The 22755-nt window shown below is 38.8% G+C and overlaps 1 pseudogene; it reads left to right on the top strand.

The window, feature by feature from the left end:
• The window catches only part of LOC134574769 (heterochromatin protein 1-binding protein 3-like), a 66947-nt pseudogene extending 49041 nt beyond the window's left edge, over positions 1-17906 (top strand).
• Positions 17907-22755: the final 4849 nt, after the last annotated feature.

Raw genomic sequence — 22755 nt, 5'->3', positions numbered from 1 at the left:
ATCCACTTATATGACTTTTAACATATAGGTATTTTCTGTGTTAGCTGGCTCACATACGTCAATGAGTTATTTGATGGAGGTGCTCCAGAACTGCTAGAAATGTAAACAGCTAGTTGTTTGGGTATAGGTAGTGTTAAGACTGATAACGATGGGTATCATACGTGCTAATGAAAACATGTGGCTGTATGGTGACAGGATAACATAAAGATAAAACATAAACAAGGAAAATGTATGGGCCAACTGTACAGCTCCTAATGAACACATACCTTATCCCACTGAACCTTATTTGGAACCTTCTGGACAGATAGCTCAGTAATTGCTCCACTGGGTTAAGCTAGACCAGGGTCAGCAACCTATGGCACATGTGCCATACATGGTACTTGAGGTGCCTTTGCACGGCACTCAAGGCTGCTAGAGCAAAACAGATAATGTCCAATCAAGGTTCCCAGTGACACTTCAGATATCTGCTAGCGCAAAATGGTGGTGAGGGACCATCTTCATTTTAAACATTTCAAAATCAATTCTTCCCAGCACTTGTGAATGGGAATCAGCCCTGGAAAAGGGCATCCCACAGCAGCTTTAACGACTTCAGCCCTTGACCTGTAACTGGCCAGCCCAGTCCCCATTGCACCCCAGGGAAGCAACACAATCTGCTAGATATGCATAGAGCTGCAGGAAGGGTGTCTACCTCATATAAATTATACAAACAGCCCACACACAAACACACACACAGTCCCCACAAACACAACACCACTGGCAATTTACACACACACGCACACATGACCTTACAAGCAGTCTCCCTTATGCCATACCACAAGCAGCTCCCACACACACACCAAACACATTATGTGACATATCATCCACATACATGCAACTTCATTGAGATTAAGTAGTTATGGTGCCCAGAGTATTTTTTTAACTGCTTTCAGCATTTGTATGACACCACATGTGAAGTCTTGACTAGGTAGTGCCTCTAGTGACTTTCTGATTGACAGCCTCTAGAGGCAGCCCCCATACACAGCCCACATTCATAGGTATCATGCACAAAACCACAAACTACTCCTGAACATATATAATATAACAGCCCACATTCGCACAAACACAAAGCTACAAAGCAACCACAGCAGCAATAAATAACACAAGCAGAATAAGCCAAAATACACACTTTAATTTTTAAAAAATTGGACCTGCACACCAAGGGATTTTGACACAGTACTACTAAAAGGTTGTTTACCCCTGACTAGACCTCAACAAAAGGTAAAGGAAACCTTTCCTACCACTACTGCACTATTGCCTAATAGCTTCTTTGTGGGAATTCACAAAAGAACACATTTTGTCTTTTCACCCAGACCGATAGTTAATTTTGACTTTTCACCCAGACCTATAGTTAAAACTTTATTCATATGTTGTTGTACTACTAAGAGTTAAGAGTTTATATTAATTAATTTACTTATTTTAAAGAATTTATGTTTACATTCTTTTTCCATCTTTTTTCATTATTTTTGCATATTGATTTTATTTCAATGGGAGGAATATTTGCTTTACATAGGCTAGAATCATGAGGAAAATAAAATAACATTGAAAGATGCAAATGATATGTGCTCATATTTGCAACATCTATAAATATTTTTACCAAATGGCTTGATCTTCCACTTTCTCAGTATTTGAAAAATTATTATTTGGTTAATCACGTATCTGGTAACTGACGATGTAGTAGAACATTTTGGGCAAAAACAATCAAGTATAAAAAATATAAATGGTTTAATCCCAGAGTTGTGAAAACGGTGCAGATCCACTCTGATCCCTCATTTTGGACATTTTATTATGTCCGAGGATACCATTCTCACATAGTTTCTTCAATGGGATGCTAGTGATAGGCTTAGAGTCTCAGACTGTCTCCTGTGCCCAGCCCTCCTCTTTGAAGACTGGAGTGTTTGTTTAGTTCTCAGCATAGACAGCCATTGTAGTACTTTTCTATAAAGCAAATCCTGTTGACCCACCATGTACAATAGGGTCCTCAAGCTTCTCTATGGAGAAGCATTAGATTTGCCTGAGATCCTGTATCCAGATGATTTTAAAAGAAGACTGAAAGGCCACAGCAAGACTGTTACATCACTGTGTAAGTAATGAGTTGTTTTATCCTGTAAGTGGGGCTTAATAAGCTAGAGGGCACCAGGAATACTGTAATGTTATAAATACATACTTGTATCTATAAATAAAAATGTTCCAATAGCTAACTTTCTTCTGCAATTAACATGAACCTATGCAATTTATGAATGTGTAAACTAGATAAAATGCTGTTTTTGTTAAGGTAACTTTTGGTGTCATGTGTTTAGCAGATTTGTACATATTTACTTAAAAATTTTTTTTTGTGTTTAGTGTAAACTGTAAACTTTATTGTAAACTGTTCTTTAGTGAAATGACACAGCCTGAGCCTATGGGGATGAGGTTATTGTGATTAATGTACTTAAAGACTGAAATTAACACCTTGAGCCAATATATCTCTTACCAACAATAATTAATGACATTGTCACAATATATAGAGGGGGCTGTGGAATCTTTCACTTTGGTGCCTGATGGATTTTAAATTGACATGATTGAGATATAGGATATTGTGAATTAGTCGAAGTTCCTGACAAAGAAGATAGTTTTTCAGAAGAATTTGATATCACCTCTGAGGGAAGAAAGGTTAAGAAGAAATACTGTAAAACATTTCAAGGTTAGAATAGAGGGCAAAATAGAATTATTAAGAATGTGAAACATAGACGTAAGTGGAATACATTGATGTGTGTGTATACAGTAAATATAAATATACATATATATATATATATATATATATATATATATATATATATATAGAGAGAGAGAGAGAGAGAGAGAGAGAGAGAGCGAGCACTAGGAACCAAAACAATTGTGATGAGAAAAAGCACAATACAACCCCCACACTGCAAGTACAAAACAATACCATTATGCATCACCTGCATTCTTCAAGTTGGACTTTAAGGGGTCCTTTTTGGGCCTAGAAATTCAAGTAATCATGTTTCCATAACTATCCCTGATATGTGCTCTCAGAGAGACTTTGACTTTCAGACTAGAACCAGCACCATGCTGATGAGACCGACAAGGTCAAAACTGCAGTCCATGGCTGGTTTCTGGTCACTGATCCTTTTGGATCATATCCCATGCTTTGGTTTAAAACTGTGTCCATTTCTAAGGGTAGCTGCAACACGATGCCTGCCTGTGCTCATTTGCATGTCAAGCTGGAAACTCTCGGACCCCTCAAAGTCCAACTTTAAGAGCTTACAGTCTATAGGAGGTGGGGTATAAAACACATCAGGACAGGAAATAGCAAAGGAACTTCCTAAAACCAGGAACTGAGATCTGATGCACCAGTACAGGGATTTATTTTTAATCCTGCTGAGATCAGATTAATTGTGTAGAGAGATTGAATCCATCTTCCACTCTTAAGATTACTGATTGAAGAGGTCCATTTTTTATTAGATTTTTAAATTCACATACCAGCAAAATCCTTGGTAGCATGCAACATCTGTTTTTATCACAGTACTGTCAAAAGCAGGTGACACAGTTGCATACACTTAAGCATACATCAATATAAAATTGGCTACTACAATGAATAGATGAAAATATATCTAATGTGAGAGCATTACATATTTTCATGACAGAACATATTGGGACTTGGTCTTTCAAACCTACCAACTTACATACATGTCATAAGATCCCATTGATGATAACAATGTATAGAAAATGAGGAACTCTCTTACTGGGTTAATTATTTGAGGAATGAGTGACAAGTAAAAATACAAACACACAAGTGAAATGCTGTTAGTTAATGTAGTCTTATATTGTGCAAAACAACCAGAATATAAGCACCATATTGCCACATGCAATATACAAGAAATACACTGTATGTACAGAAAACTATTCAATCATGAAGCAGAACTAAAATAAGACCTACGGTATAAAACTCAGTCTCAAACCTATAACAGATTATTAGAGGAAACCAGACAAAAGGCCATCACACAATTCCAATATGTCTAGCTATTAAACACAACATGACAATATTGGTCAACCATGACAAATAACTCACAGAATTTTCCACAAAACAGTCACAAAGTTTAGTGAGGAACTGGCCAGAGACTCAGGAAACTTAATAAAGACAGAAGTATGACAATGCCAAGTGCCCATGGAGGGACATAGACAACTAAGCAATGAGTTAGGTGTAAAAGGGGATTTAAATATGGTTCAGTAGTTATTAGCCACACATCTCCAGTACATTCTCCTCTGCCCTCTCCCTTCTCCTTCTCAAGCCCATTAAGCAGTTCCTATTGGTAGGTAATCAATTGCGGGGCATTCTTGGTCCTGCCCCAAGCACATACCTAGCCGGACCTAACTTCCAGTGCCTTTCCTGCAGTCTCCATCCCAAGTGGATTCTGAGAGAGGCTGACGATCAACTGGGGTTCTAATTCTTGCTCTGTCTCCTTACCGTTTGGTTTTTATATACATTGTTGAATACCTTTCTTATGTTTCATTTTGAGTAACACAAGAATCAGTCCTTTATCTTTTTCTGCTCTCACATTATATGACCTCAATGACAATTTAACTCCTTTTGGATTCCAGTAACACATTCATGTTTATGATATTTACTTTCTCTTGGCGATCATGTAACACATTGCTTCTCCTCTAAATATAAGTGGATGTCATCGCAATATTCAGCAAAGGTGCACATATTATTCAAGGATTATATTCTGTGTAGGTGCTTAAGTAGAGACTCTTGCTCCTGAGTTGGTCAGGCAGCTGCAAGATGAAAATCCAGCAACACCAAATCTTGAAAAAGTAACAAAGGGTGTTTACCTAAAGTGGTGATGGTGGATTTTTTTCTTTAGCTGTAACTAAATGTCAGATACTTTTTGAAACATAGCTCCTCCAAAATACAATGACTTCTGTTTTTTTTACTAACCATCATTTGCCCTTTGACAGTATCCCTTTTGCTCAGTTGGCACAACCATTAATCCTAATGCACGTATATGCTACCTTGTCAACTCTCTTAAAGTAAAAGAGCTTAGGTCATAAAAGACAAAAACAAAGCTTCCATTGTCTCTCACATTATCCTCTTCAGTCCCTAAAGAACACTGTTATTGCAGCCAGTATTATTTTACTTACTTGACGCTATGTATGGAGCTGTCAGATATAACACTGACCATGTATTCTTTAGGACTCCACAGAAATGCACATTTTACTCTTTCAAAATACTTTACATCTATACCTAAAATATACTGCACAAAATAACCTTGAAAAGTCCTTCCTCTTCACCGGTGAACTTGTTTGTTTTTCCAATCTCACCTCCATCTCTGTTTTGTAGGTCTACCAGACTTCCCCAATCTTCTATCTATGGCTCTCCTCACAAGGCAATACATTTGTCTTCTATAAACATTACATCTTCTTCACTACACCTTCACCTTCTGCACCATGTGTGGTATAAACTTGCTTGAGAAGGAGCTTCACAATTTCGTGTTCCTAGATGCTCAACATTATTTTTTATTTTACAATTTGCTTTAATGATTTGTTTATCCATTGCAAAGACTTATGTGCTGGTGTCTTAAAAATAAAAAAATAGAGTTTCAAAAACTGCACATCAATCACACAGTTTTTCTTAATTATTTATTTTAAAGGAAAGAAAATTAAAACATAAACACTTATTAAACATGCTTAAAAATTGCTCCACTCTTATTCCTCTTGTTTACTTATTAAACATGAATGTTATTAAACTCAAACAGCTGATTGACAATTGTGGCGGAACCTACTACCAATTTCGTATACTTTGCCCCTGTTCGTGTGTTTTTCCCCTTTTCCATTCGGGAGTTATTATATACGAACGCCATCCATTCATCTTCCAAGCGAGAACCAACCCTGTACCCCATTAGAATGCTCACACCAGCAACTTAAGTGCGAAACTGCAAGGGAAGTAATTCATTAATGCTTCCCTTGGGTGGCCGCCATTTCATATAACCGAATGCACGTGGTCGACAAAAGAATGACGGGCATCTTGTCTCCCAGACGGGGGCAGCAGCACTTGGTCGTCAAGTGCCTGGAACTCTTTTTGGCTAGGCACTCGGACGAACCCCGGTAAAGATTAGACCGCTGCCTGTTCTGATTCCCGACCACCTATACGAACGATGTTCGGGAGATATGAACTACCGAACAAGGGGAGCATTCATACCCTGAAACTAAGATATTTACTTGCATGGTGTTTGCACAGGAACCCCCGAACAAAGACTCACCAAGGCACTTATTTCCCTGGAACTGTTTTGGGCTAGTGCTTCGTGTCAGGCCGGTCTAAACTTTCCTCCGATGGCATTCCAGTTCTACCACACCGATCTGTGTGATCTTTGGATATGTTATACACTCAAGTCAGGCTATCCGGGAATGTAACTTTTGTAAGGGATTCCTAGGCACTTTTGGGGTACTGTATATTTTGTATGGATTTTCTGTACCTGAGAGATATTGAATTCAAGGTTTTTCTCACGTAATTATCTCTCAGGTACAGAGGATCTTGGGATTGAAACTCCTGTTTTATTGTATTGGGGACCCCATGTAGGGGTCTGTGCATAAGAGCTGTGTGTGGCCAGAATAAAATCAGTTGACTCCCAGAACTATGTTTCGTCTGGTTACTGGGGGATTAGAAGTCTGTATGCTTTAATGGTTCCAGAGTGCCTGAGGAAAGGATTTAGCAAAGGTAACCAGCCGGGTTACCCGTGGTCCGCTACAACAGTTGTACAGACATACCTTACTTCAAACATCCAAACTAATGAATAGAGCATTTATTGCTGTATACTAACAATCTTAGAAAAAACATTATATATTTTTTTCTTTGTGTTCTCTGTATTTCAGTTTGACGAACAAAGATTCTTTTTTGAAAGAACATGTTATGTAGCGGTGGTTGAACATAATACCGAGCCCTGATTTTATTACCAGAAGGATCAATACATTTTAGCATAAAGAGAAACATGTCTTTGTTTGTCTTTGCTAATTTAAAAAATGCATTTGCATCTTGATAATTATTATAGGGTTGGAGTCTATCCCTGTCTCAAATTGACAAATATATATTAAATTATATAGATTTCTCTTTCTCATGACTGGAATGCATAGTCATCTAAATAATCCAACTTACATAGTAGTTCATAATAATTACTAGAACAATGCACAGGCTGAATGTACTGCTTCAATTATTAGTTTATACCATAAATTAACATTATGCAATCAAATATAGTCAAGAAATTTGTGTCACCACCCTATGTAAAAAAAAAAAAAATATTAACAAATACAGTTTATTTTCTTTCTTTCTTGTAGCATTGAAGCTTCTATAGGCATGGCTTCACTATAGAAGCTTCAATATAAAATACTTGGCCAGTTCAAAGAGACAAAAAATTTAAGTAATAAGATACATATTTGTACGACACGAACAGAGACACTGGGTCAAACACAACAACTGAAATAGAACAAAGACAAAAATGAGCTCTGGAATTGTTTTTGGAAAAAGTACAGGTTTCTGAAGCATCACAAAGGATGAGTGCATAAAGAATTATAAGGTCTAAAAGTGCAAAAGGAAGTATCCAGGAGGGTAATCTTTGGGACAGTGGTACAAGAATATTTAAGCACATCTGGATATTGCCAAGAGAATGTATAGGATTTTATGGCTGGTTTTACCAGTTTAGGTAACTGTATTTATTTTCACCATTACTCATGGTAAATTTTCTATTTTAATTCTATTATTCTAGAGAAAGTAGATGAGGCGCTAGAATTGGCTTTACACTAAATTGCGTAAAATCCATCCTGTCCCAGTGATTTTCCATTTGAGCCCTTACTTTTGTAAAAACAGCCTGGGGTTTGAACAACTCTAAAGAAAAACGCCATGTTCCACTGGGTAGGGAAAAAAATAAAAGTAAAGATACAAAAGGGAATTTTAAACGTTAGAAGAGAGAAATAAAGACATTTTGGCTAGAAGAACAGTGACTTAAAACGCCATGGTTGTAACAGTTTTGGCTTCATTCATAACAGTTGAAGTCGTATACGTCTTGCACAGTTTGAGAGTGAATTTCGACCACTTTCAGCCATTTGGGATATTGATTCTATCCTGTTTGAATGCAGGTGTAAGATGAACATAAAATATAAAGCATATATGAACAAAATAGCTGTGTAAGGTTACAGGGACACTGCAGAACCATTAAAGCACCTTAGCTTGCTGGATTACTTTATGTGTAAAGAGTGTGTCTTCTTTTTTCATTTTACAAAAAGTGTAGATTTCAATAGAAATTGGCACTATTATAAATTAATCTTGTTACACCTCTTGGTTGTCATTCACACAAATGGTCATGTTACTTCCTTGTCCTTTAGCTCAGTGGACTGAAACTCAAAAGGAAGGCGCTTGCTCAGAGCCTTGTAAATTCCATTGAGCTGAATGGGGAAGTCTGTGATTGGACAGCCACAGAAGTTTGGGCTGGGTTAGAAGGGCAGGGCTTGCAGAGGCTTCAGATAAGAGATCTGCATCTTTAGTAAACTATTTTTACATATATTCCCAATGAAAAAAATAATGCATAATTAAATAAATTAAGTGCAGGTATGTTGTCATTAGAGGTACATCTCTAAACTGTGATTTTATTTTTAAGTTGGGCAGTGGAGGGTGACTTTAACCCAGCACAAAATAATTTACTGTCCAAGCTCACTTAATGGCAATAAGGCATCCTTAGAACATCTAAAGGATACCTCATAAGTGTAAACGTACTTGTCTGATAAAAAGTAAGATGTCTGTGAGACGCTTAATGAGTAAGTAATTAAGTAATGATTTGTAGCATTTGTATTTTTTTTTTTCCTAATTTCTGCCTTCTGGAGATAGATGGAGAGATGATGTCTACCACCATCTTGTGTGGACCATTTGGAGCAAAGATGTGACTGTTGTTACTTTGTGACCCTCCTACTAGTGCGCCACCAAAATGATAACTTTTTTTATTTTTCCATTTACCAAGGGGTTTTTGAAGAGGTTCTTCTAACATGTGTACATGGGCTAAAATGACATTTATGGTTATGACATCTATAAAATATCCATGGAAAATATAAAAGCCAGTACTTTCCAACCATTTTCCTAATGCATTCAAGTTCATTATTTTATGCTGTTGACTCTGATTGCACTTATAAAATTCCATGTTACTATTTTAAATAAATAGAACATGACACAATTATATTATATTACAGCAGAGGATACATCTTGTTCTACATCAAATCTTGACTGGAACACACAGCATTCGTATTTAGTCATCTATTAACCCTTTGAGCACAAACACAAGGGACTTTAAAGTAGAGGTCTAAAGGATAAGGCTGCAATTGACTACAGTTGAAAGTGGTATGTGAGTTTCTCTATGTTCGGAACCAGTAAATATCCCCACTATGCCGATGCTCTGAAGTATCCCAACTTCCAACAACTGGCAAAATTGTCCATAAAAGTGGAGAGGTTAGTTGTGTGTGAGATCACAATAAAGGGAACTTAAAACTACAGTACTGAACTATCTTACACTTTTACTGTCACTACGGTGCTAAAAAGCTGTATGCCAGAAAATTGCACATGTGGTCAGATCTCCTTTAAAGGGAGACTCCAGACCCCTAAAGTGCTTTAGCTCGCTGAAAAGCTTTATGTGTGAATAGTGTGCCCTCCTTTTATTTATTTTTTGCGAAGAAAGTGCAAATTTCACTAGAAGTTGTCATTTTTTTTTAAAGTAACCTGTTACATCCTAGTTTGGTTATCTGAATTGAGCTACACCCAAAAGGCAGCCATGGCAGAGATCACCATTATTGCAAAGACTTCTCATTGAGCTGCATTGGGAAGTCTGTGATTGGACAGTCACAGAAAGTCTGGGCGAGGTTAGAAGAAGATGGTTTGCAAAAGCTGCAGACAAGACAAATGCCGGTTTTGCAAGAGTTTTTTTTTAGATATATCCCCAATCAAAAAAGACACAATTAGAAGCATGCATGCTGACATTTAGGGCATATTTACTAAACAGTGATTCTATTTTTTTTATTATTTGGGCAGTGGGATTTCCTTTTAAGGGCATTAATGCCCAATGCTGTGTTCAGGGGCACAGATGTACTATGAAGTCCAGAGATATTTCTAACATGATCGCTATACAGTCCATAGATATTTCTAACAGGATCTCGTTAAAGTGGCACTGTCATGCCGCACTTACCTATCCCTAATTGCTTCCTCTTCTCTCCCTCTTTCAGGATCTGTTCTCTGTTTCTTCCTATCTAATCTAGTTTTCTTTAAAACATAAGGCAAACTACTTTGTATTATGTATTTTCCTATGCTTGACCTGCTCTGACCCCCTTCCTGGGTCAAATACATTTCCCCACAATACTCACCCTTTCCTCCGTGATCTCACAATGCCTGCTTTCACTATTCATGAACATCCTGTCCTGTCATTTAGACAGGATACCGGCGAAACTACCGAATTTCATCCTAACAGAATGAGAACAGTTTGTCTATTCGTGTTAGGATGACATTCGGTACTTTCTGTTCGGATCGGAATTTAATTTGAATGAATGAAATTCCGATCCTATTCGTGCCATGGCTGCATCTTGCAGCCGCTTAGTAAATAGCTCCCTAATTTCCACGGTATTAGGGAGCTATCTACCTTAAGGCTGAAAGACCAAGATTCTCTCTGACGAATGAATAGACAAAATTCCCGTCCGAATTTCGGACAATAGCGAATGCCCAAGTGTTTAAAGGACCACTGTAGGCACCCAGACCACTTCAGCTTAATGAAGTGGTCTGGGTGCCAGGTCCCTCTAGGATTAACCCTTTTTTTTTTATAAACATAGCAGTTTCAGAGAAACTGCTATGTTTATAATAGGGTTAATCCAGCCTCCAAATCCTCTAGTGGCTGTCTCACTGACAGCCGCTAGAGGCGCTTGCGTGATTCTCACTGTGAAAATCACAGTGAGAGCACGCAAGCGTCCATAGGAAAGCATTGTAAGTTTTAACCCTTTACTCTCCCCAGAGCCCGGCGGGAGGGGGTCCCTGAGGGTGGGGGCACCCTCAGGGCACTATAGTGCCAGGAAAACGAGTGTTTTCCTGGCACTATAGTGGTCCTTTAACTGGGCATGCAAGGGAATTTCATAGCGCTATCTAGTGTGGGCAGATGACGTGTGCCACAGGGCCTTTATCTGCCCTCACAAAGATGGCGTCGCCCAGGACCTAGGTCCAGGCACAAAATAAAGTAATAAAAAAAGGTAATATGGGGGGCCCAGGGGAATTTGAGGGTAACTAGGGGGGCAATTAGAGGTAGTGGAGTCAGGAGGGGGGTTAAAAAAAAAAAAAACAGATGTGGCTGTGACAGTGCCACTTTAAGGTGCTGCACTGACCTGGGCCCCTGAACAGTCTGGCCTATTATATATGCTTTTTATTGCTTTTTATAGTTTAGTTTTTTTTTTTATCCTCCTTACATGATTGTGACTCATTCTGTACCTACCTACCCATACTCTGTATCAAACATGATACAGATTCTACATAAAAAATATAAAGTGCTTTTTCTGTATGATAATCAATAGCTTTGCCAATAATTATCTAAAACAGGTTCTCCTGAATCCCACTTATAATAATGTATCAAAATGCATAATTTGATGTAAAATGTTCTTTGCAGTTTCCAAAAGCCAAATGAGACCCTGATTTACAGTAATAAATGGGCACACATTTCCAGGAAAAAGATCTAGGAGGAAGGGTTCATGGAGAGAAGTAGGTAACGACAGCAAGTGAGAGGGTTGCAATTGTGTACCATCTGTATTCTGAAGCTGTTCTGGGCAAGCGTCCAACTTCATGTTAACCTGTGTTCTTCTGACTCCCATGATCTTCAATTTATGAGGCTCTGCAGAATGATCCACTTTAAATCTTTCTACTAGTATCAAGCCTACGAGCTGCATTGCAATGAGAATAGCAAGAGGTTAAAGATAAACTGGATATTTGTAGCATCCTAGAGATGTAGTTAAAAACAACCACATCTCTACACGAGTGACTTTTTCCGTTACTACAGATCCAATGTCCTGTTGAGTGATGTTTTACAAAATGCAATAAATTGTAAATAGATAGAGTTTCAAGAACATGGGGAACAGAGAAGGTTTGTGCTATTTTAGGGTATTCTATCTGGACTGCTAATACAGCAGTTTTTTAAAACACATAGCTGCAACATATCTTAAATTAAAAATATATCACCTAGCATCCTATATGTTATCAAATACTACCTGTCTTTGTGATATGCAGCAAAGATTATGGGCACTTATTAAATGTTTTCCGCATTTTGCGAATATGATTTTGAAAGGAGTAGATGGAACATCCAATCAAAATTATGAAAAGAGATTATCACGTGCAAAATAAAGAACTGATTTTTAATGCTAGTGTAGCCTTAGGAACTGTTTAACCTTTTAAGTACTTAAGGCATTTTCGGCTGTCATCACAATTTGGTCCCTAAGGACCCTGTTCCTGGAAGAAATGCCCTAGTTACTTAGTACTGGTAGCTCTCTACAGCCCTGGTGTTGCAAAATAAATCAGATATCCCATTCACTCATTGGAGATTAGATTGTTATGACAAAGTCGTACTATCACTAAGGGATTAAAAATAGCATAAATTGTCACTACTTCTTGCCTATATCTACGGATGGTGATAGACAAACCTAGAGTAATGAATTAACTAGACACTGAAATCTACACAAATTCACATATTGCTCAAAACCTTTCAGAATGAATCACAAGAAGCTGATATTTAACCAAAACACAACAATTCTGAGAACAGAGACACAGGTTTGCCAAAGAGAAACTTGTTACATTGATATGGAGCACAGAAAATTAGAGAGAAGCAAATATGATTTTCTTAAAAAAAAATCTAGTAGCAAACCTCAGTGTTCACTACCCTTTGTGTTACAGGACCTAAAAGGTTATTCACTAAAATCAAAATGTCCCTTTTCTGAATGGTGCAAAACCATCCGATTGCAGTACAAGATATTGGATGCACACTGAAGAGGCATGGTTAGCAGTGAGAGCATGAGATGGCTGAATAGCTACTCAGCTCAAGAACTCAGGGAAACAAGTTTTAATCATGCCAATCTGTCATGCTGTCAATTCATTCACAAATTAATGTGCCCCCCAAAAATCATGCTACTAACAGTGAAAGAAAGCAGAGGCCAGCTTAGCGGAATCTGCTTCCACTGGGGAAGAGCAGGAGACTGACACGCACTCGGCAGCTTCCAGTGAGGAAGAGCAGGCTAAAGTGTCTGAGGCTGATGAGAAAAAAAGGATGAATGGCAAGTAGCAGAAGAGACGGTGATAAGGAGCTGCTCTCTCTGCTAGCCACTTGGATAGTGCACAAGAGCAGCCTTACTTGGCTTCCTCATCTCTGCCAAAAATAGACGCCATCCTTTAGAGAAGGTCCGTTTCCAGAAATCTGGGACTTCAGTGGTTGCAATCCAAAATATCCTTCTCTAGAGCTGCAAAGGACAGGTCAATTTTGCTGAATTTGGGCTTAGTACACATAAGAATAGCAAATCCATTTCTGAATCTGGTAATTTTAACCATGTTTTATCCAGCTGGAAAAAAAAATGGTACTTAGTAAATAACTCTACTGAACTCCTGGGTGGCATGAAGACACCCCACCAGCATTCTTAATAAAAATGACTAGTGGGGGGCGGAGCTTGACCGCCATGGGGAAAAGTTGCAGCCACCCAGAGCTCCGATCAAATGGCCAACATTACGCCTAATTTGCAGCAACCCAGCCGAGTTAAGCAGGAACCTCAACTACCCACCCCACGGAGCAGCCAGTGGGAATGGGGCAAAGACACTATGCACTCTCTGGGGCCTAGCAGTTGATGCGGGGCAGGAGATGCGGACGGTCTCCAGCTCCGAAGTCCTGTAAGGCACAGCAGATCCTTCCCCCTCCTCCCCCCTATGGAACGGCAGGGGTCATCCCGGTCCACCACGGCATCTACACAAACCAGCGCCTGCACATACGAGACCTACTAGACGGGCAAGGCCGGGAGGCAGCAGCGAAAAACCGCTCACCTATGATGGTGACTGCCAGCACCACCACGATGCCCACACACAACGATGATCCCATACACCGCAGAGACAAGCTGCTAACATGCCTGGTTCGGCTCTGTGCAGCATCTTAATGGCAGGAGCCGAAGAGGTCAGAAGCAATAACACCACAGCAGCAGACCCCATGGGGGCGACAGTGCAGATGGACAATGAAAAGTGGGAGGCACATATATAAACTGTTGTAATTCCTACACCGTTCACCTGATTTGGATGTAAGTACCCTCAAATTAAAGTTGAAAGTCTGCAGTTAATGAGCATATTGCTCATTTCATTTCAAATCCATTGTGGTGGTGTATAGAGCCAAAAAGATTAGAATTGTGTCGAAGTCCCAATATTTATGGACCTGACTGTATACAGACATGGAGGAAACACCACCGTCACAGATATTAATACCAACATTACAATCTGGCATCTTTAATCAACTTCTTCTGACTTTTACTTGCATCACACATCAGTTTTCAAAGCAACCACAATCCAAATTTTATGAATACTTTTTCTGCTAGCAACACTGCCGAAAGCCGAAAGCCTTACCAATACCAGGCTTGAACAGAACTTTTACAGTCAGGATGACTGCATGCCATACAAAACCCTTATTCCTTCTCTGATGCTCTAATTTAAGTCTGATACATTGCTAGATGCAGTCTGAGAGAGTTAGAATCCCAAATGTGAGGGTCTTAAGCCACGGATCTCCCTGGGAGTGTGGATGGATGTGGAGTCAGCACTTCCAAGCTCCCTCCTGAGTCTTTTCACAAGGGTTGCATCATTCTACATTGATCACTTTGCTTCTGGATGACACTCATTGACAAGAGGACCCTGGGGTTAGACAGAGCCCCTGAACCAGCCCTCTCTGAAGGATAAAGGGGAGGCAAACTGATTAATACTCATCTGAGACCACTCAGGGAAAGCCGCTCAACAACAAGAGCTCACATCCCAATTAATCTTAAATTAGGAACACAAGAATGATAGAGGGTGGAGCACAAGGCTTTATAATAAAAATAAAAAAAATAAAAATAACAAAAAAAACACACATATACTATATAGCATTGTTCTCAATCTCCCACTACCACGGGCTATAGTATCCCATTCCGATGTATAGATAAAATGTTTATAAAAAAAACTGACCTATCATCTCGTAAATATCTAATCTGAGCTCTTTTTCTGTTTTGAATCCTTCCAGAACCAGCATTTTACTACATTCCACTCTATCTTGTCCGCATAACGCTTATTGTATATTTCATTTGTTTAAGATTATTTTATGTTATTTCTACCAATTCTCATCTTGCGACATTTCAGAAAATTTTTAATTCTTTTTTTTATGTCAATTGAAACATCTAAACCATACACATATAAAACCTCTTGTCCCATTCAACTTTTTCTTTTCCTAACATATGTTCCCGTTTTGCATAAAGCTGGCTTTATGATCAGGAAGAAAGTTCTTTATGCAAACGTTATCTATGTTTCCTGAGGCTCAATGCTTTCCATATGACCAGGATAAATCTCAGGCTGTTACAATGTAGCATGCAGAGTGCAAGTCTGTCTTAGATCCACCAATAATGCTGCCAAATCATAGAACAGTGTTATATGACCAATACCTATATATGCTTTTTAACAATTTGTCATAAGGATCTTATAAAATCACAGGTTTTCTTTAATGTTCTAATGCTGCAAATTGTTGGGATGTACTGAGTGTTTTTGTAATAAATATTTAATTTTCAACAAGGCATAGGCTTAACTCTGAAAGGTGGTGATATAAAAGTGTAATGCTTCTGCCATTTGATAGATTGTTGGGGATAATTAAATGCTGTATTTGCTTTGTGTTTATAGTAAATTTTAAAGTTCTATAATCTTTACATTATTGGGCGTCATAGGTTATAAATTAATCTCCTCACCTCAATTGTATTGGCTTAAAAATTAGAAGGTGTACATATATATAGTGATGTCCCGAACAGTTTGCCGGGAACCGTTCGCCAGCGCGATGTTCGGTCCGCCCCCTATTCGTCATCATTGAGTAAACTTTGACCCTGTAGCTCACAGTCAGCAGACACATTCCAGCCAATCAGCAGCAGACCCTCCCTCCCAGACTCTCCCACCTCCATGACAAATAGGGGGCGGACCGAACATCGCGCGTGTTCGCGACAGCAAACACGCTATGTTCACCGGCGAACGGTTCCTGGCAAACTGTTCGGGACATCACTACATATATATAAACATGTATGTAGAAATAGCTTTAGATAATTGTGTACTCTTTAACGCCATTTGTAGTATTGAAAATCCTGTTAAAAAGGGTGCACTTAAGTGGAGGGAAAAAAAATGCTAAAGATGCTAATTATGCTAATAATATCATTTGCACTTATCAATACTTTAGGTGTGGTGTTCTATATAAAGTGTACATTTGATGCATGCTGGGGCCTTGGTTAGCAGGAAGAGTGCAAGTTGGCTGGAAGGTTACTCTGTTCCAGAGCTTGAGGTTGAAGAGTTTTTTAATTAAATCATCATTCACCGTGCTGTGAATTCACCCACCCAAGAACGTGTCCACACAAACCGTACCATTGACGGTAAAAAGAAAGCAGAGTGTGATGCCAGCTCTGAGCAATCTGGTTTTGGAGCAAGAGACTAAAATGCCACCGGCCACTTCCAACTAGGTCAAGCAGCCCAGGGTGTCTGAGGTTGATAAGGAAAATAAGGTTGAAGGACAAGTAGCAAAAGAGACCAAGAAAAATAAGTTGTCAAAAGACATAAGAAAGGGGAAAACAGATTATAACACCATGGGCCACTATCTCTGCTAGCCAGCTGGCTAGAGCACAGAAGTAGACTCACATGTCTCGTCCAAAAATGGACGTCATTCTTACAGAGGACATTAAGGCCTATTTCCAGTAATCTGGGACTTTTGTGGTTGCAATCCATAAATACATTGTTGAAAAATATTGTTCCCTAGAGCTGCAAAGGATGGCATTATTTGCTCAAGCAAGCTTTAAAAAGAGAGCTGCAAAAAAAACAAACTCATCAGCTGCAGGTGACCAGCCTGTTAAGGCTAATGTTATCTTGCTGCTTGCTTTCACTAGGCTTTGTGAACTCAAGGAGGCATCCTTCAGTCTCATCATGAATATGGGTTTCAGCATTAGCTCATGCTGAATTTCAGGCCCTGTAGAGAGGAGTTGAGAAAGGGCAGCTTAAGCAGATTTCAGGAAAAGGAACTTCTGGTACAGTGCAGCTGAAGCGGGCAAGAAATAAACCTAGTCTGAGTGGAGGTGCATGTGAGGATGCTATCCTCTGTGCAATCATACAAGTGAACGTGCCTAAGACTTGCTTCATGACTGCCATCAAGCTGGGGAACCATTCTGGAGTAACTCAAGCTTTCACGTTCAACTGCTAAAAAATACACTGCAGAAGTGTGAGAAGAAAGCAAATCTCTGGGAAGGATTTCAACTGAACATGATAGCTCTGCTTCCCATATTAACATAGTGTGTTGTTCCCTGCAGAGAGTGAAAATTAAGACTTTGAAAATTAATCTGAAAAGGAGGAAGATTAATCTGAAGAAGAGAATGAAAAGAACAAACTTCTCCAAAAAGAAGGATGCAGAAGAAGGCAGCTCCCTAAAAACCCAGGACCTATGTACATTCATCCAAGCCCAAGAAGCGTGAACCCAGGAAAGCGAAAAGTGCCCCAAAGCTTATACACTAAAAGGGCAAGCCAGTCCACCCCTTTTCCTACTTGTGCCTCCAAGAAGCCAGCAGCAGGATCTCCAAGAAGCAAGTAACGGGAAAAAAGACATGCCCCAAGATTACCTGAGGTGTGGCGAACTGGGGTTTGAGACACTTATGTGGTTGCCCCTTCCTTGAATCTTCACCTACCTCTCGCCCCCTACTTTTTTCTTTATTGGCATCTTCCTCCTCCTCTAGGCATTCCGTTTTCAATTGCTAATCTCTGTACTTCCTTCTCTATACTTCATTCCCCTATTCTTTTCCAGCTAGATGCTTTTAGACACTTTTCTTCAATCGAACACCAATCCTTTGCAGGACCTGAGTTACGCTCTTCAATTACTTAAAACCTTGCACACTGGTGATATGGGCTTAGAGAGAGAGTTTGGTTTGGCCACCATGATCTTCTATATTACTTTACAATGCTTTCTACTCCAAAGCCATACCCAGACATGATTAGGATTTAGATGAGCTATCAAAGCTTTTGTTTACTTTTGTTAGCTTTTAGGGGTTTGATTTTAAATTTTTGGTTTTAGACACTCTTATGTAACCTTGAAAACCAAATTATTCAATAGGGTTAGAAAACTTTCAAAAAAATTCCCAGACTATAATGGTGACTACTATAGATAAATATTTTCTAACAGTATTGAATCATTTGGAAATCTTATTAAATTGAGGTCTTAAACAGATTGATAAGCAAGAATAATAAAAAAAATACACAATACTAATAATTGTTAAATGGATACAAATGCAAATAAATATTTATAGATATAGTTTTACACATATCAATAGGTCATGTCAGGTGTGCTAGCATAAAGTGTAGATTAATAAATCACTATAGTGGTTAGAGTGCTTAGTGCATAGGGCCCAATTTACCTTGGGTTTGCCTGCCGCCTTCACCTCTGCAACCCAGAAACTTTTGGCCCATTGTTGAAGGACTTGCCTCACTCAAAGAGAGTGCTCGGCAGACACTCTCAGCCAGGGAGCCGGCCTTGCAAAAAAATTTTTTGAAATACAAACACATTTACATTGCAATTGTTTCCAAAATTAGGCATTCTACATTTGAAGAAAAAAAAACTAATATTTTTTTTTTTTCTATTTTAATTTTAACTGTTCCATTTAATGTATACACTTGATTTATCGAAAGAAAAACTAAAAACAAGAACATTTCTAGAGGTCAGGGGCCTCCTTATGTCTTGGTGATGAGCCAGGTGGATTGTTTGAAGTCACAAGTAGAATTCCCAAGCCTACTTCTCCAATTCAACTACAGAAGGCTGTAATAATGGGTCTTTTTAGGACATTTCAGCAACAGCCGTCTGTCTTCCTTACCAGTCTCTGCTAATTTTTGAGTGCTGAGTGATGGATTTCAGCCCCTGCATGAGGACAAGAGCACAAGCGAGAGGGGATTATCGGTTAATGGTCCATCTTTGAGCCAGAGGACACCTGGTGGGTGATGTCAACTCTTGGGACAGCAAAAAGACTTCTCAGTGACGCATTCATTATCACAGAGAGTGTAAACAAAGAAGATGCAACCCGTGGGAAGAGTACAATAGAAACCAAAAAAGCTTCCGCTCAGCTGGGATCCCTCAGACTCCTAAATTCCCTCATATATCTCCAGGCACTTCCACAAGGGTGTTACACTGTATTACTCAGCAGAGAAGCACCTGCACACTCAGGGGAGCAAGGCAAATCTCCTATTTATTATCTTGCCTGCCTCCCAGCAACACAGACTTCCAAACATTCTTTGTCTACATTTGTTGTTGAGGTTTATTTTGCTACTTAAAGGGAAATGTGTATATGTGTAATGAGTTGTCTTCTTATATATAGGAAGCGTTTCTTAACCCTAGCGTTTTTATTTGCAGTTTCAATCTGCAAAATCTGCAAATAAAAGTTGTAATATTTATAAAGTTAAAGTTATGATGTACGCAACATTTTTTTTATTTTATGTGTTCTCTTCTAAGACCACTTGGTTAACATATTGCCGAATCTGTCTGTAGAAGTATGATACAAGGAACACCGTATTTTGGGCTCTGTGGCATTCACAGTGATTTTGCCAGTGGACTTGTGCACTTACCAATTTCTGTATCATGTACAGATATGCCTATGCATGCGGTATTTAATATATATCTGCACAATATTTGGGATATAGATTTTTAATAGGATACCCTTAAGGGCACTCATTTTTTATTTTTTTCTGAGATAATTATTAGCCTTGCATCTGGGAGTTTCTACATTTGTAAGAGTGCTCTGCAATTTTACCAAGTAGCCTTCTTTATATGAATACCATATCATCTACAATAACTTTTACTGATTCTATATGCCTGAAATGAATAAACTAAAAACGTGAATAGATAATTTCATATGTGGCAGCATGTGTTATTTTTAATTCCTTGTAAAATAATTGATATTTATTAATTAGCAGGTAATAATCACAGATTTTGGTGGTGGATTTTTTTTCATTTATTTTGGGTGTACATGGTAGCAAAAAGGTTAACATAAGCTTAAAAATTTTTATGTGGATTTTATTATCCTTTTTTAAATGTTATAGTGGCTTACTTAATCTCTCTAAATATGAGAAGATATTATAAAGCATGTGCCCGATATACTTACTTTTATTGTCTGTTTATGACATTTTCCTAAATATTCATAGTTTGTATGTTTAGGGAGGAGCATTGCAATGGGGAGGTGGAGGAGCCATAGACATAGACACAAATGGATCTGTAGTCCAAAATCCATAGACACAAATGGCTCTGTAGTCCCAAAAACATTTAGCTGGAGGGGTTTTGCTCTCCCTCCCGGTTTGCTTGTTGAGCCCTGATCTAGAAAATAGATCGGGAGGAAGAGCAGCATGGGAGAAATAGCTGATAAGTTTTGGGGGCTAGAAAAGCAGGGCCAGTGGCTTTCTAACGTCTCTTCCTTACTCTGCACATGCTATAGGAATGGTGGAAAAAAAATATTTTTATAGTGTCTGTTTTTTCCTGATGTTTGTGTTGCCTGGTTGTGTCTATCTATGTCTGTGGTTGTTTGTGTATTCCTGTGTATGTGCCAGAGTAGCATGTGCATATGCCTATGTAAGTATGCCTGTGTCTGTATATGTGTTTGTTTGTGTATTCCTCTGCCTGTGTTTGTGTTTCTGTCTTTTTGTGTGTATCTGTGCGTGTTTATAAGTATCAAACTGCAAGAATCCTTCTAAGCACAATGCATTACATCTGGATTAGATTTAGGGAGATCTTAAGAATATTCTAAACTAAACCTTAATGTAACAAAGAAAACAGGCAAAAAACATTGATATTCTTGCAACACTGTATGTTGACTGTATGCTGCTAATTTCCAGGTTCCTGCTCTTGCTGGCTAACTATGCTATCTTCGATTCAACCACTAAACTGTGGGAATGACTGGAGCAGGTGCCTGTTTGAGGGTGATGGGAGTCAGGCAGCAAACTTCCTATCCATGATGTATGGGGAGTGAATGTTCCATGGTTGTTCATTATTAATCAGTATGACAGAAATATTAATCCCATCTCATTTCAGGTTCAGAATGGGAGATAAGTACAGTAAGACGATATTGATTGCAAAGAGCAGAGATGAATAGCCCATATTACATTTTCATTTCATCATATTTTCAGATAAACAAAGTTAAAGGCAAATCAATGAACTGAATAGGTTTGCTGGGAAAATTTCACTGATATAAAAGGTTTATGCTAGTTCATGTTAGCTTTGATCCTAAATGTGACCAAATTTCGCAGAAAGTCCGCAGTAGGGAAACTGTACTCATAACAATGTGTGATCAGAAGACTTTGCCATACCCACCAACTTAGATCAACATAGAAAAAGCAAGCCAAGTATTGACTTTATCTAGAAAAATAGCATGTCTTACAATTTTAAACATATTACCAGAAATATCTGATGTATTATTTGGTCCCATTGTGATTGGTAGTGATTCAAATAATTTAATGTAGGGAGGGCTGGATTTCTCATTAGGCTAAATAGGCACCTGTCTAGTAGGGGGAGGGGGCTCTTTTCAGCACTGTTAAAGTGCCCTTTTTGGAATTTAAGTGGGCTGGTGGTGAGAAATATGCAGCAGGTACCTTGGTCAGTGTCCCCTATAGTCCTATCAGCCTCATAAACCTGCCAACAGAGCTGCAAGAACCATTATAGAGGGCGTAAAACTCCCAGATCCTTCAGTTTCTATGTTTGAAGTTGTACAGGAAGTGAAAGGGATCACGTCCCATCTGCCTATTTACAGGCTCTCATAGAGAAAATGCAGGGCCGATCCTAGAGTCACTGGCGCCAAGATGCAATAATATTTTTGGCACCCACCCCCAGACGGGAGAGGCTATACCACAAACTCCTCCTCTTCACAAACATAACACTTAACCACACCCATCTTCTATGGAACCCACTCCAACTCTTAAAGCCCCCCAACTTCACTAGGTTCGCATGTTACTTCCTGGCTTTGTAAGCTTAGTTACATTGAACTGAAGAGGCGGCAATTACCTTGCAAATCTCTTTGAGCTGCATTGGAAGTCTGTGATTGAACAGTCACATATAGTTTGGGCAGAGCTAGAAGGGAAGGATTTACAAAAGCAGCACACAAGAGATCTGCATATGAAAAAATGAATAATTAAATACATGCAAGTTTTCATTTGTGGTATAACTACTAAACAGTTATTTGTGTTTATTTTGTATTTGGGCAGTGGAGTGTTCCTTCAATTAGATATAAAGGCCAAAAATTAGGCAAGTGTTAGGGTCTTAAATGAACACTCTAAGCACCATAACAAATTAGCTTAATGATGAGGTGTCGGTGTATAGGTCATACCCCCACTATCATACTTCTCAGTTCTCTGCCATTAAGAAATGAAATCACATTTCTGTATGCAGCCATAGCCATATATCCCATAGCTGTGAC

The sequence above is a fragment of the Pelobates fuscus genome, chromosome 10 (genome assembly GCF_036172605.1).
Source record: "Pelobates fuscus isolate aPelFus1 chromosome 10, aPelFus1.pri, whole genome shotgun sequence".
NCBI classification, from domain to species: domain Eukaryota; kingdom Metazoa; phylum Chordata; class Amphibia; order Anura; family Pelobatidae; genus Pelobates; species Pelobates fuscus.
Note: the sequence above shows the minus strand (reverse complement) of the source record. Positions and strands in the feature narration are given on the sequence as shown.